At 33.6% G+C, this 17118-nt stretch overlaps 1 long non-coding RNA gene across 1 annotated transcript in view; it reads right to left on the bottom strand.

Moving 5' to 3' along the window:
• Positions 1-1969: 1969 nt before the first annotated feature.
• LOC125617908 overlaps positions 1970-17118 on the bottom strand; it is a 43678-nt gene continuing 28529 nt past the window's right edge. The window contains exons 2-5 of the long non-coding RNA XR_007349046.1: positions 14515-14596; positions 10767-10973; positions 7124-7240; positions 1970-4602 (exon numbers count right to left, since the gene is read on the bottom strand). This is a non-coding gene — a long non-coding RNA (uncharacterized LOC125617908). The remainder of the gene's footprint in view (positions 4603-7123; positions 7241-10766; positions 10974-14514; positions 14597-17118) is intronic.

The following is a 17118-nucleotide window of genomic DNA, read 5'->3' as shown; positions in this document are numbered from 1 at the left end:
GGTGTCACATTGAAATGACATTCTATTATGTAATGTGATGTTAAAGTTGATCTTACTTTAGTCACTCCTTAGCATAACTTTATGGTTTGTATGATTTTATTTTTACCTGAGGTTGACTTTCTATGTTCATTTCTTATAGGAAAAATTTGCTGTGAATTTTTAAGTTACATATTAATTATTAAACCAAGTATCTTATTTTACACTTAAAATCACAAAATGGCAATTTAGCTTTCAAATTTTTAAGAATAAAATATACAGATGCAATTCTCTTATTAGAAAAAGAAGAAAAATAATAAAAGTGATATAGTAAGATTTTAAAATTAGGAATACTATTAACATATATGCATATACATATATAAGATATATGTATATACATATGTATAAACATATACAAGATTCAGGTTATTTCCTTGTTGTTGTTCTTCTAAACATGACAAGTAATATGAGATCAATTTTATTTTCAATAATGAAAGTTGAAATTTTTACATGTAATGCTTAAAGTGATAACAAAGAAATTAATGTAAAAAAGGCTGTAGGTTATTTGCAAAGACTCCAAACACAATGCAACAGTTTTTCAGATCTAGAATAAACATCTAAACAAATCTTACATGGAAAATTGTTTACCATATGGAAAGTGATCCTGATGTTAGCATGACAAATGTTCTCCTCACACTTAATGTTAATTTGCTTTTAAGCCTGTTAATCAGAACAGCCAAAGCTTGTGCTGTAATAAAATAAAGAAATAATTTTCTTCCAGAGGAGCAAAGATTGAGTTAGTATTCAGACCCAGAAGCTGATTACAGACACAAAGATGAACTTTCCAAATCAAGTCAGTCTCCAAGAAGACACACAGAAAGAGATTTTAAAAAAACAATTCTAAATGTAATAACTCCATTCTTATAGATCAATAGCTCATTTTGAAAGAAGAAACAAAAAATGCATTACTTTTATGTAATTGGTAAAGTTAAGGATCAATGTGGCAAATATGCCATAAACACACTAATCAACATGTTATAATATCATCTCATTTATGCACATTCTGAGTTGTGTAAATACTCTTCTCCTAATTTTCTGTTACCCACAGAATCTCACCCTTGTTCTTTATCTTTTCATGTCTCCAAGTGTTAAAAGAGTGTCTCCATGGAAGCAATTAAGTCCAGTGGCTGAAAACAGCCACCCAGTGTTCTTACTCTCTGGCTTCATTCACCTAAACAGCCATTTTCAATTGAAGCAGGTAGTGTTTTATCTACTAAATTATTCCTACCTTCATCAAGGTTATATTTCATTGGTGTGATGGACATAAATAAAAAGATAAATAAATAATTATCTTAAAATCCAGAATCTTCCACTTATTGTACAAACTTGAATAAATGAACCTACTTAGCTTCAGAATATTTTTACTTGTAAAATTAGGTCATAATATTGCTTCAAAATTGGCATATATATATATTCAATATATACATATATATTCATATATATATACATATATATTCATATATATATATATATATATATATATATATATATATATATACATATACATACGTGTATACACACACACACTTCTATATATACAGTCTTTGTTTGTTTGTCTATTTATTGGTACATGAGATTAAACTCAGGGGCACTCTGAGCCACATCCCCAGCCTCTTTTTTTATTTTATTTAGAGACAGGGTCTCACTGAGTTGCTTATCTCCTCGCTATTGCTGAGGCTTGGCTTTGAACTTATGATCCCCCTGCCTCAGCCTCCAGAGCTGCTGGTATTACAGTACATTCTTTGTTGAGATAAAAATTAGTCTCCATCAAAAAGGAAGCATAAATCAGAATTAGACTGGACAAGGAGCCTTATGTAGCTCATTACATAGATAGAAATGAAACTCATGGGACTAAACATGTACTTTACTCAGATTTTTTAAGTTATAAATTACCTTTGTTAATATGACCAAATAGAAAGGAAAAAAAATGGAATATGTCCTGTTCTTTATCATAAGTTGCAGTTTCTTTATCTTTTCCTGAAAGTTAATGGAAAGATGATAGATTCTTTGAATATCAAATTACCTTATGAAAGAGGCCATCATTTTGTCAACTCTAAAAGTTAGAAATCATTGTTTTTAAGTTTTGCATTATAACTATGATATGACATGAAGTTAGTTTAAAATTTTTTCATCTTTTAAGTCACTCAGCCTATGGGGGGAAAAAAACTCTGAGCTTTTTCTTTATTTGCTCTTCTAATCAATCTGAAACCTCTTACAGGAGGGAAAACAGTTGTTGTGGTAGCAGCTTATCTCATGCTGCTATAAGAGACAGCAGTTTTCTGACTCTAAATATAAGGCAAAGTTTTGATTCTCCCTCATTATCTCAGAAACCTCTGGTTAAGTTAAAGAGAGATCATCCTTGCAGACACAGTGCCTAGTACATAGCAAATGCTCAATAAAAGTTAACTACTATTATCTGATTCCTTTCTCTATTCTCACTGGGTTTTCCATGACCTAGAATCTTACTACCTTTTCCTTATGATACCTTTACAATAGCTGCCAGTAGGTTTTTCCTTCCCCAATATGACCTTTTCTCCTCTTCCGTTCAATTGTCATCAAATTAAGTGCCCCGAGGAATAACTGGATCACTAGGATTTCATGACTTTCATGAGTTCACACTTTAATTATTCAATACCCACCACTCTGCTCCTTTCTAATTTAGTTCCGCCTATGGTGTGTCAAAATAAACTCTGTATTCCAGCTTAATCAGCTTATTTGCTGTTCTTTGAAGAATCTCAACATTTCCTTCTTACATGAAATGCCCCACTCACTGCTTTCCACCAGCCCAAGGACATGTCCACATTCCCCATCCTCCAGATGTCTCCTTCTCCTAATCCTCCCGGTTGAGAACACTTCCTCCCTTCTCTTGTCTTTTGGTTACTTTTCTCATGTTCCCTATCACTTACTACTTTCTAATATTACCATTTGTGTACCTGCCTTATCTCTCTTCATAGAATATAGGTTCTTGAGCTAAGAATCCATATCTGGTACATATTTTTATTCCCAAACATTCTAGAAAGAATAAATATTTATTGACTAAATTAATAAATTGACCAAATCTGTCAGAATACAAAGTGAGAAGTTTAAGCATCAAATATCCCCGTTTTTTTTTCTTACCAGGGAGGTGCTGACTTAAATTAGGATATAATTTCTGGAGAACAAAGGAGATTTAACCCTTCTTCAAATTCCTCCTTATCTCCAGTATTCTACCAGCAGAAAATACTGGAAGTTGATATTCCTATATTGTCTGATAATGGCTTTGTCACTTTAGGTCTAAGAGTTACGCACTTGCTAACAAAGCTGTGTGTTAAAGAAACAAGAAATGGCAAAACATACTCAGAATTGTGCAGAAGATATATTTTTTGTCTACGCTGAGCTTCCAAAAGAGATGGTTCTGTGCAGTATTTGGTGGGAATCTGATTTCCAAAGGAATGTATTATAGTTTACCTAACATGAGACAGGATACCAGCACATTCTAAAAACCTTCTAGGGAGTAGAGTCAGGGGGTGTAGCTGAATCTGAAGATAATTTTCGGGGGCCTAAAGGAAAGCATCAATGTATCAGGAAATAGGAGATTGAACTCAAGCAACTCATATTGCCTCACCTATGCAAATTCACACTCATTGCTGAGTCAAACCAGGTCTGAGCAGTTACCCAGTATCCTGGGAAAATCCAGAGAAGTCAAGGAAATAATTAGGAAGTCAGGAAGAGATAATTACTGGAATAGACTCAAAAGGGAAACAACCCAAGTTAAAGCAGGAGAAACAATGGTAATTGCAAAAAGGTGAGTGAATGAATGAACAAGATCCACATGACTTTGTGTATTGCCCTTCCCACACATAATGACCATCAGTATGCCTTCAGGAATTCTTATAATTATGACATATTATTCATGTTACTTAGAAATCTGACCTGACACTTTGGGTGATTCATTTTTATTCTTAAGTAGTGGTGGCAACAAACCCTCTACTTGATTGTAAAATGTAATGCTGAAGAAAGTGCCAAATCACTTAAGAGGTGTCTCTCATGAACCATAGGTCATCTTTCCTTGAACAATGAGGATGTGAGATCTCTAGTCAGTACTGTGTTGGAGTTGCTTCTTACAAGCTCACCAGAGCCCACTGTGCACATCTCTTCCCAGAGCCATGTTCAGTGATCGTATGTAATTATGACTTATTTAACATTACAAGCTAGAATTTTTCCCTTGTCTGGAGAGCTGGTGGTTAAATATTTCTAGCATAGCAACAGGTCTGCCTTGGTCTTTTCTTCCAAACATTCTCTTTTGTAGTTTAATTCCACTCTTCATGAGATTTGGAGAAAGCCCATCATGGCCATTCATCATCCGAAGTTCAAGGATTGTGCCAATGTTTTTGTTTCTAGATGATTTTAAAGTTTTCAATCTTGCAGTTGCCAAGGGACTCCTGAATTTCAAGCAAAGACAGTGAGAACAACCTACCTCAACTCTTCATTTTGCTACCTGGGCTTTTAAAACTCCAAGTATTCCTGTGGTTCCTCAATCTATCCCATCAATTTCTTCTTAGTATCTCAAAATGATTCCAACAAAACCTATGAGATAGAAATGATCTCATTTCTTCTCTGATATGTCATTACTTAGGGTCTTCCTTCCAAATACCAAAATATGTTTCTCCTTCCTCGGGGACAGGAAGGCATCTATGTGTGTTAGTAAGTATAAGCAACTTAGTATGTACCTGGCTAAGAGAAAGTAAAAGAAGAAATGTTTTATGACACCCAAGAAGTCCAATTTATCTAAAAATCAACCATGTTATTTACATTTATAATAATGATTATGACTGATATTTTAATTAACCTGAGTTATAGCCCACTAATCATTTTCTCATTGAGATTATTTCTATTTGGTACACGTATAAATCATATATTCATGTTGTTTCAACTATGAAAAAAATCTATCTTATTCCAAAGACCATTATTTATTTGACTTCAATCATTGTACATCTACATCACCTACAATTTTATGAGATATTTTCAAAGTTTAATATTATTTAAAATAAATAAGACCTTTTGATATGAATAAGTATTTGAACAGAAAATCAAAGAGAATGGAGGATCATTAAAGATATTGGCTCTTGTAATACCTGTAAAAATATTAGTTTGATGCATACTGATATGATAAAGAAATCCAGAAATTTTATTAGAATAATAAATACGTAGAAATGAATTGAAAAGAATGAGATCCACTCACTAACACTTTCTCTGAGTTTACATTAAAATGAAAACCTGGTGTTGTAATTTTGGTGTAATATTTGGGGTCTAGAAAATCCACTCTGATATTACAAAGGTCTCCAGGTTCACATTATTAAGTTGAGAAGTTTCCAGAAGAAGATTTTCCTAATCATTTATTCCCAGAAAACCAAGCACTATAGTAATTCAGACCAGGAATTAACTAGGATATGTTCTAGGCTGTCTGACTCCCTATCCCTCAGGCCATCATGAGTTAATCATGAACTAAGATGCCACTCCTCTGGCAGAATGAGAAAGGGCTCCCTGCCCTACCCAGACACCCAAGGACTCGGAGAGTGGTTATGTTACATGACTGATCCATGTGAAAATGTGGGAAGGAAGTATTGCATCATTTTATTGAATTCTGGTGACTACATAGTTCATAAAACCTATGCATTCTACTGAATAAGCTGAAATTTCATCTTCCCATGATGTCATTCCCACTGTCTTACTAACTTTAAAGAACGTGATCTTGTAAATGTAACTATGTATTTAAATATAATTTTAAAATGTGAGTACATAAAGAGAAAGACTTAAGTTATTACCCTAAACTCCCAAGTCTCCAAAGGGTGTAACATAATGATTTGAACTTATTAGGATTTCTGTACCTGTTTTGGATTGAATGCAAAATATTTTTAAAAGGTTAGAATCATATTGATCATTACTAAAAGCAGTTCCAAATTTAAGCATCTTTTCACTTAATGAAAACATAATATGCTTACAGAATGGGGTCTTCAGGAAATACTGTGAAACCATCAAGGAGCTGAAGTTACACAAAAGGTTTATCACCAGAGCCATGGCACAGGGTATCATTGTCCCTGATGCTCCCTTGCCTGGAATTGTTCCAGATGAAACACAAACTCATCCACCCTGGGTGACTAAAGGTATTAAATATGATGAAGAATATGGACAGGGTAAGCCATGATTAATTGCTTAGTGAGATGAAACTTCAATACAAAATATGCATGTATGTTAGTATTTAATTATAAAAAAAATATTGACAGTTTCACCTATAATACCACTGATTCAACTAGTATATGTTCTTTTACCTTACTACTAATTTTCACTCATGTCTCTCAATTTAATAACAGCAGTAATTCTAAAGAAATTAATCAGGTATATATTTTACATTGTCCTACATTGTATCTAACATGAACAATTTTGATGAGATCTAATTACACGTCTGCTCCTATAGATCTGTATTTTCCTATATATCTAGAGTCTCCTATAGATCTGTATTTTCCTGTTTCTTTTCAGAATTAAGAAAATATGTCACTGTAAAATTAAATGTCAGAAAGCATTAAACCCAGAAGTCTCACAAAGCTGAGAATGAGTACAGTATCAAAACTTGGCAAAAGTTTCTAAGAAATCTGAAGGATGATTTGAGAATACAAATGGCAAAATGTGTTGCACCATTGGCTCCCTGAGAGAGAGAAGACCTTTCTATACCATTGTATTATTCAAATGGGAGAGGCTACATTGTGGTAATAAGCCCTAAAATCTCATCAGCTTAATATATAAAGCTTTATTTTTGGTACACTCAGAGTTGGCTGTGACTTGGTAACTCTGGAGAGCAGCTCTCTTCCCAGTTGCAACACAGGCATGCAGGCTGTTTCTGTCTTGTGGCCTCAGAGTTGGGAGTTCTTGGTTTAAGGGTGGTTGTGTTGAGAAAAGAGAGAGCTGCTAATTGCATCTGGACTCCTCAATGCTGGGCTCACAACTGACATGTGGACTGAAACACCGACCTTACAAATCCAAATAGTCCACATGATTTCCTTTATTTCACAGTCTCCACATAATTAATTTGTGCCAATAAGACTATACTTACCAAAGGTCAATGAGAAGCAGGGGCATGCCCCTCTGAGATGAGACCTGTAGGAGCCAAAGTGAGTTCCTTGATCTTCCTCTCCAACCGCTATAGTGACTGAAGTTCCAAACGGTAGGGCTAGAATAAAGAAGAGAAAGAAGAGAGGACCTGGAACCCAAAGTGGTTATTTGGAAGGGAGCTGTCTAGAGAACTAGTGGACCAAGAATGACTGAAGACAAGTGAGGAGGAAAGTATTCACTAAGCCCTGAGGTGTGGGGGTTATTTCCACAACACAAACCAGACTATTGACACCTTTGTGAAGATGACAGTTTCCCAAATAAATTCTGTGAAGAAGGTTCTGGAGATCTAAGTTTCTTAGAATTCTGCTATTGTTGACAAATGGGCATCACAACTCCTGTGAGGGCCTGGTATGAACAGGGGTAGGCTGTGTGGTAGGAAGTGTACCTATCTAGTTTAGAAGCAGCAATACATTTCAAACTTAACAGCTAATTCTACTGGCAGGCCTGCTCTTATTCTTACTCATTGTCCTTGTTTTTCCTTCAGCATCTATGAAAACTCTCCTGAGGTTCTTTTTATGCCATGGACAACAGTTATTTTCATAATAAATCTGAGTGGCCACTTCTTCCACAGGGAAAACTATACCCACTCAGTTCGTTTATTAAAGTAGGTCTTCTGATTGTGTGATCTGTCATATGGAAAAGAGTTTCAAGTATTTTTTAAATTGGACATGATGTAGATCACACCAATTGTTGACTCAGGATCTCTCACTCTGGGCATAAAGTCACTATTAATATTTGTACTATGTCTGCTTCTGATGTGTTTTTAAATATGCATGTGTAAAAAGGGTCTGGACCTCTTCAAAATGGGAAACAATTATTGACATATTCCTATCAAGAGCAAGACTCTAAAAGTGTTTTGAATAGCTCTGCAAATTTTAGTTCAAATATGTCACACATAGTTTTAAATTACTCAAGGAGAGATGGATATCTTTGCCTCAGGGAGGGATGGACTGACTCCATGATTGGAAACAGCAGTGAGAGGAATCACGCATGTACTTGTACAATTTTACTTTGAGTATTGAATCTTTTGGTTTCAGTCAAGATGTATGAAGTCAGAGTTATGACTAAGAAGTCATTTTTGTCTTTCTGTATAACGAGTGAGACGGAACAGACAGCTAGAGCTAAGATTTATTAGTGAGAAAGGAAATGCCGAATTAGCAAATGCTCTCCTTTAAAACCAATATCAGGAAGCAGAATGTTCAAGTGCTTATTTAAATTTATAGACCTATTAAAAAACAAGGACTTTTCAACACCGAAAGCTACATGAGTTTTAAAGGCATCATTTATAGATGAATATAGAAAACTACAGTCATGTTGCAAAGTGATTAGCAACAAGATATTTCTTCCTTGTTTATGTTACTTTAAGGCTTATTTTTAAATATGTTACTTTAAGGCTTACTTTTAAATATGTTACTTTAAGGCTTTGTCTTTTAAACACACTAGCTTTTGTTATGCTTTAGAAAAAAATGACAAGTAGAATCTTGTCATTCAGAATCTTTTTCATTTCTCACATACAAGAAGAATTTCTTCCTTGTCCCTGGAACAATGAGTGTATAAGAACTCATGTGAAGGACTTTAGCCAATCACATGAAGCCTAGTGTGGAATTTTCCATTGGTGGTCTCACAACAGAGTTCAAAGAATTCAGATTTTGAATCATTTAAATTTCAGATTTTCTGATTAGAGGTGCTAAATCTAGAATTTACATTGCCAGTGAACTAGGATGGACACTTCAGGTGAAAAACTAATAATGCATATTGCCTCCAGCCCAAGGAGAGAGGGAGGAAAGAGAAAGTTCCCTGAGGAAGATAGGAAGCAAAGAAAGGAGACTTCAACTTAATTCATAATTCCACAACAAATGGAAACATGTTTAAAAGGCTGATACATTAAAAAGCATGTATTAAAGTAACATAAATGGGAGAAAAATCTCACGGCTGATCACTTTATAGAATGATTCTGGCTTTCCTTATTCTTCTATAAAGAGATACCTTTAAGATCTATGTTGCTTTAGGTGATGCAAAGTTTTACAGTAATAATTGTAAATTGAACCCCATCTGTTTGTTTTTCACTGCTCTTGACCAAGAGTTACTTGTAGAAAAGAAAGGGAGAAAGGAGAAGGCCACGAGAGGAAGGACACTGGGCTGGAGGGAAGAAAAGATTGGGAAGATTTTACAAACCAAGGACAGTTGGAACAATGCTGTCATGATGTAATGACTAGTTTTATGAGGAGACCAAATTGTGGGTAAAGAGAATTTAAAATGTTGGGTTTATTTGTTGTGAGTGAAAGTCTTTTGGAGATAATTCAATAAAGATTGAAGATTTTTCTCTCTTTCCTAGTTAGAGATGGTTTTTCTAAAAATAACCAACTACTGAAATGGGCCAATTTATAGTCTGACTTTTCATAAGGCATTTTAATTTTCAAGAAAAATATATTGAGTCAGACATCACTATGTTTTTCCAAGTCAACAGAAAAAAGCATCAGATAATGACAAATTTAACAATCATTTTTAATGAAAATTCTCAGAATAAGCCCCTGGAGTCGGGTAATGGTTTCATTTATAAGTAACATGGTATATGTCTAACAGGAGTTGAATGAGAGAGAGATGCTTTTTTTAATGAATGAGGAAGTCTGAAAGGGGATCTCTGTTGGCATTTGTTCACAAACTCAATGCTGTTTGGCCTAGCATCTCTGTTGATCTCCGACTTTGATGCTTGAAAATTATACACTGCTTTATAGTGGCAAAAGAAGAGAATGACATGGGGGCAGATTGACCTGACAAGGAAGCTGAGAAAATAACAACAAGCTTTTATGTCATTCAATATTGAAATTCAGTGCGTAGGGATATTCTACAGAGTGATATATTTGGGCTTTTTATAATTTCCCTGTGAGAATCCTCAATATTTATATATTGCCATTAAGCTGGTTAATAGGAGGTTGAAAGCAGAGTTATGGAATAAGGATGTCTCCGGACCCTGAGGCATAACTTATTCCATGTATCTACTCTCTTCCACAAATAAAAATCTTTTGCAAAATAGTATTGATATATAAGAATTTGGTTTACACTTGTCTCACTAAAAACTCAGGCATTTTAATTCTTAAAATGGAATATCTTTTGTATAGATACAGAGGAAAGTTGTAATATCAAGGACTTTATTGGCAATATAAAATAGCAATGTGTTTTATAGTCTCACCATCTCTAACCATGTCAAAAATTGAAAATTCTATAAACACAGGTTGAGCTTCATTTTGGTTATGAATCAGATCTCTTATTTTTGTACTTAGATGATGTTGGAGATCAGAAAAATTTAGAGGTTTCCATCCAGACAGAGACATAAACAGACAACATAAACTATCTTGCCTAACAGCTAAATGTATCTTCTAGCATGATTCAACAATGCTACTAATTATAGTTCCCAGAATCCTTAATTTTGTGCAGCATGATGTGTTCTCTCTGCACTGTTTTAGTATACTTGCTCCCATCTGCTCCTGTCCTACGGGCATGAACATTGTTTCAGCAGAGACATTGACATTCTGGGCCATAGCAAATAAATATTAATTACAAAGAATTATTTTTATCTTCCTTACTGTGTGAGATTTAGTCCATCTTTCATTTAGGGTTGGTTTCAGGCACCTTGATTCCTTCCATATACATTACTCTCAATGTTTTTCACCTGAGATTATCTGTTTCTTTTGAAGTTGAAGAGCTGGGAGTGCCCTCAATGGATAGATCTGGCATCAAAAGAAAGCTGAGGTTTTTCAGGTGGCTCATTGGGTGGAAAGAAAAAAGTACAACTGTGGAAAAAGGTATTTGATTACACAACATACAAATGTTGTTATTAACTTGTAGAACAAGTTTGTTAAAACACACCCAAACCAAGATAAAGAACATCCAAATAACCTATTCTTCCTAATAGATTTAGCACACAAAATTTTCAATTTTCTTACAGAGAATATTAAAAAGCATGTTATTTTATGCTATATTGATAAAATTTAGAGATAGTAAGACTTGATATTACCTAAAGTTGTTAGAAATAAGAATAAATCTGATAGATGTATCTATCTCATATATTAACCTAACAAAATAAAATTTTCTAAAAAAGTACATTTTTTGTTTATAACTGTTACCAATAGTGAAGATAATAATAATTGCTCCTTCTATAGAATTTATTAAATGTCTTGTACTTAAACATTTTTTAAAAAATTTTACAATAGCTCATTAAGTTTGCACAATATCCCTAATTTACCAACTTACAAATGAGGAAAGCATGTCCTGAGGTAACAATCCTTCGCCTAAGATCAAACTACTTAACTATTATAGCACTAGGAATATAGGAATAGAATTTAGGTTTTTCAGTATTTCAATGCTTATTTTTTAAACACTCTTAATTTTGGCTTCTCAACCCTTAAATGTGTCCTAATAGGGAACTGGGAAATATAGGTAATAAGGAACATGTTAAAGAAAAGAAAAGAAAAAATATGTATAAATGCACACATATATTTATGTATATTATTTATAACAGAAAATATTGAAAACATTAAAATCTGAGAAGAATATCAATAAAGTAAAAATGTGTATGATAGGATGGCAAATAGAAGAACATTCAATGTACTAAAGACATCTGATCCATAGCAATAAGAAATAATATAAATAATAAGCAGTATTTAAAGAGACAATGAGCCATAATTTGCCAAAACTCTTCCATGGACTAGAAAAAGAGGGAACACATTCGAGCTCATTTCATGAGGCCAGTGTAACCTTGATAGTAAGCCTGACAAGAGTACATGAAAGGAATACAGAGCAATCACTTCCCTGAGCATCTCATTTATCAAATGTGAATATTATTTATTTGAACTGATAGAAAAACTGATAGAAATCCTGAAGAAGCAAAAAAGATAAAATGAAAAATCTTAATGTGATTTTTGAATGTTAAAAATTCAGTTATGTAAATGTGTATATGTATGTGTGTGTTATATATTTTTGTTTATGTATTCATATATTATTGATATTATATATATATATATTTGTTTTCATAAATATATATATTTTTGAAAGTATAATACATAATACTATTTTATGTTTATTTTAACCTGCCTTATGTCAACAGTGATTAATGAAAACAACTTGGAAGTAATTAATGAAAATAACGAAAGGCCGATTGAGCTCAAAGTCTTCCCAACAAAGCAACCCTATGTTCCTTATGCTTTAGCCATATCCTACATTACCAAGGTAAATACATTGTCCATTAAAGAAATAGGCCAGGAAAATGTGTTTTTTTTTTTTGGTTTTTTTTTTTGTTTTTTTTTTTTTTAGTTTGCTTCTGTTGATTTATGTAGAAAAAATGCATGGAAATGTATGCAGATCTTTTTGGAATATAGGCAAGAATTTAATACTTACATACTGAATTAAGTACAATCTATTTAAATAATATTATAAAATTAATCCAAGCAACCCATGAAAATAATGGTAAGAAAAGTATGCTATTACCGCCATTTAATAAATATGAAAAAACCAAGCTTGATAGTAAAATTACACTGTAATACTGCTTTGAGGGATGTCATCCAGACTCATGATACCTTAAATATCCTGAGACAGCAGGTTGGTGAAATTTGGATGAAACATAACACCTTCTCCTCTAAAATAAAGGTGGGTTTCATTTCTCTAAAGATTTTGAGGATATTTTAAGTTACCGCCCCTGTCTGGGGTTTTTCATTTCAGAATTGATATGTAAAAATGTATCCAAACATCATTAAATAATATGACTGGAGTAGGAGGATTTTCCACTATGACTTCTTCTTCAGATTCTTTGATGAGTCTTCACTTTTTTCATCTCGATAAGGACATCATCACCGAGCTACTTGTCCTGAGATATTAGCAGTTAATCATGTCTGCAGAATAAAGCCCTAGATCCTGTTGTAAAACACATTTTTCTCCAACATAGCTGTGGACCAGGTCAGAAAACTCTGCTTCCCTGCTGTTACTCTAAGCAGTGTTGCCAGGTAACTTGGCATTTGTCACAATATTGTTCTAACTATATTGATGTGGGAAGTCTTTCTCATGAAAAGTAGTAGTAGTTTCATGAGTCAGGTTGGGTCATTTTGTCTTTGTATGAGCTCATGCAGTAGATCTTGGAATATTGGAACAGTGATGTCTGGAGGCATTTGTAACCTCCAAATTCAAGAACACCTCTGTATATCATCTTGTAGAATCGTCTAGAATGAATATACATGACATTTGGTTTATAAGAAAAATATTAACAAGAACATGACAGAGAAGTCACTTGATCTTATTAGATACCCCCAATTTTGTCGCATATACCAACTCTGTAACTAGCCAATGATCACATATCACAGACATTTGCATTCACTTGAAAAAAAATGACAATTTGAGAAGACTATTCATGAATCATATTGGATTGAAGTTCACATGCAACTGCAACTAAACATTTCTTTTCTGATTTAATTTAAATATTTTAATTCATTATATACTAGGAGATGGCTAAAATAAATCTTTTAATTATTTTGTTGAAGGACTGTGATTGTAGATTACAAATTATTTTTTGGCTCCATTGGGAGAGATTATATTCGGGCCATGTTGGTCACATAATCTTCCATAAAGAAAATAGTAATACTATATTTTCTAGTACTAAATACTTTTTCTCTTTCACATCTTAACATCGTTATCATAGGAAATATGGCATTAAGTATTAAATAAGCTCTTGGTATGTGCTAGGTACTATATTATCAGTAAGAATAATAAGAAGTGGGATAAAAAGAATTGGGTTTAGAGATGCAAGTAAACCTGTTTCTACAACTAGATACATTAAGAACTAAGTTTAAAAAGCAAAAAACTTTAAATAAGAAATATTTTCTCATAAGTTGGAGTTTTGAGGAGGCTACAAGTAGAACATATAACTATAAGGAAACACTCAGGCAGGAGTCTTTGTATGTTTTGTTCATGGATGTGGTCCCTGAAGCTTAATAGAGATAATTCATGGAACAAATACTGGATGAACATCTGAGCTACTCAAAATCATGCAAAGATCTAAATACTGTAGCCAATTTAAATAAGAACAGGGATAGAAAGATAGCTCTTCTATTGTGTCAGGCCAAGTTCTAGGTGAATTATTCATACTAATGCATATACAGTGCATTATTCTCATTTCATAGACAAGCAAAGAGTAACTTTAAGCAATTGATCAAGGGCAGTGTCAGAAATGCAATTTGAACCCATGTGTTCTGGCTTTGGCTCTGGGCTGTTAATGTGCTATGCTGCCTTTGTGAGATCTTAGAAATTTTAAAAATTATCCCATTCAGACCACACCTGGATACTCACAGCATTATGGGTAGACTCAGTAAGATGAGATTCTCAGTCTTTATTCTCGGGCTCGCATTGCTGCCTGTTCTGTATTACACCACTGCAGGAAAGTCCAACAGTCCAGTCATGAGAGGTGAGGGGTGTTAGAAATTATGATTTTTTAAAGTTTTTTTTTAAGAGAGAGAGAGAGAGAGAGAGAGAGAGAGAGAGAGAGAGAGAGAATTTTTAAATATTTATATTTTAGTTTTCGGTGGACACAACATCTTTATTTTTTTATTTTTATGTGGTGCTGAGGATTGAACCCAGCGCCCCATGCATGCCAGGAGAGCACGCTACCGCTTGAGCCACATCCCCAGCCCAAGTTTTTATAGTTTTAATAACAAAAATAATATAGTATTTAACCATCCTTAGGGAACCAATCTTTTAGCTTATTTGATGTAATATGACTAAGGTTAAGTAAGAATTGTTGAACAAAATCAGCATGATATTAATTTGGAGATTACATGTAAATATTAGACTGAGAACCCATAAATTAATTAAAAGAACTATCAATACATGTAGTGGAATCTCTTAAAATAAGTATTATAAAATAATGTCTTTGGTAATTACATAAATACACAAAAAAATTTATGAAGAATGGCCACATTTAAACAGGGGTTATGCTTCTCTTTCATATTAAACTGTACATTTTTACAATTTCCAAGAATTAAATAGAACTATCCAGTAACTCAAATTCTATTTTGATAACAGAGTAATGACAAATAAGACCCAAAATAGCTTTTGAAACACATACAGATGGTAATTTTGTTTAATAGAAGGTTTGGATTTACAATGTCTTTTCTTAAAATTCAAAATGCAAACATGAGGCAATTTAATTATGTTATTCATGGCAGTAAATGCAGAATCAATATCATTAGCAAAGCCACTGTGGAGGTATATTGGGCCAGTTTTGTTTATTGTTCCTTAGTCAGCCTCCTGATGAACCAACTTGTTAGTCTCTGTGGGTTTCCCACTTCTCGAGAGAGGTAAGAAGACCACTGGTCACCTCAGGTTTCCAAAATATTTTGCTGTAGGGCAGATCAGACTAGGCCAGAGAACAGCAGGCACTTCTTATACCTCCTAAAAAAAATAGCAAAAGATTTTTGTGAAGGAGATCAGTGCCTTTAGCACACAGTGATCACTATAAAATTGAGTAAGATTCTGGTCTCAAATGCTGACCTTGGAATGAGGAAGAAAAAACTGACCCCATATATTTGGCATATGTTGAAGTTTGAGTGAATAGCTGATCAAAGGAGTAACTCAAGAGAAAAGATAATTACCTGGGAACTACAGTCAAAAGACAAAGGTTTAATTGTCAGATTAGCCACTTACTAATAATACAATCCTGAAGAAATCTCCTGTCTTCTCTAAATAGTAATTTCCTCCCCTATAAAATTAGATTAATGAAACCAATTGTAAAGATGATTTTTCTGAAAAATAAACAAGATAATATCTGACAAATGTTTAATACAAACATAGTAGATGGGAAAAAAAATTGAGGTGAATCCTGAAAACACTGTGTTACATTTTAATATGCTGTTTTACATAGTTGTTTGGGTTGTTTTCTACTTTTTATTTTTTCTCTTCTGTTACCTTTTTTTTTCTTTTTGCAGATGACAAAGGACATGCAACAAATGCATCATAAACACAAGCAAATAATCAAGCAAATGCAGGTTATGAGAAAAAAGGAAAAGGTGAATGATGATAAACAATGCCACTACAGAAATGCTATAGTACAGGCTGGGGTTGTGACTCAGGGGCAGAACGCTCGCCTAGCATGTGTGGGACATTGGGTTCAATTCTCAGCACCACATGAAAGTAAATAAATAAAATAAAAGTGTTGTGTCTATCTGCAACAACAACAAAAAAAACCAATTAAAACATTTATTAAAAAATCTATAGTACATAAGTGCTAATAATCTATAGTACATAAGAGCCAACTTATCATGCACTACAACCAATTTTATGTTACAAAGTATAATATGTTTCACAACTGGTCATATGTTACACTTTATTGGGTTTTAATTTGTCAGATATACCTATTGACATATTTAACAAAATCTATGGTTTTTATTATTTAGATAAACATTACCACTGTGTTATGGATCCTCACAAAAAGAGTTTGGGCCTGGTTGTGCTATACAGCAGGTGACCGCTCCCCCTATACAGCTGGTGACCGCTCCCCCTACTGGTCAATTGTGTGGATGCAGCTCTGTCTAGCTGATCAAAGCCTTGAAAGTATCTAGAGCTTGTCAATCTATAGTTGGGAAGACATCTACACACACACACACACACACACACACACACACACACACATGACCCTACTTATCCACAGCTTCAGTCCTGTCACACATATATAGGCTTGACAAATGTTGAGGATGTGGGAGGTAACATGAAAGGCACCCTCTCAAAATTTTGTATATCAAAACCGCAGACCAAGCATTACCCACATGAATCAGCATCCAAAACTTTATGACTACATTCTAATTTTACAAAAGCACAAAATTTATGATAATAAATAATGTCTATATTAAGGGGAAGTGCAAGTGAATTTTTAGACTTATTTGTTTCTCTCAGACTCTT

The sequence above is a fragment of the Marmota marmota genome, unplaced genomic scaffold, assembly GCF_001458135.2.
Source record: "Marmota marmota marmota unplaced genomic scaffold, marMar, whole genome shotgun sequence".
NCBI lineage: Eukaryota > Metazoa > Chordata > Mammalia > Rodentia > Sciuridae > Marmota > Marmota marmota.
The sequence above is the reverse complement of the archived record's forward strand: the minus strand, read 5'-3'. Positions and strand labels throughout refer to the sequence as shown.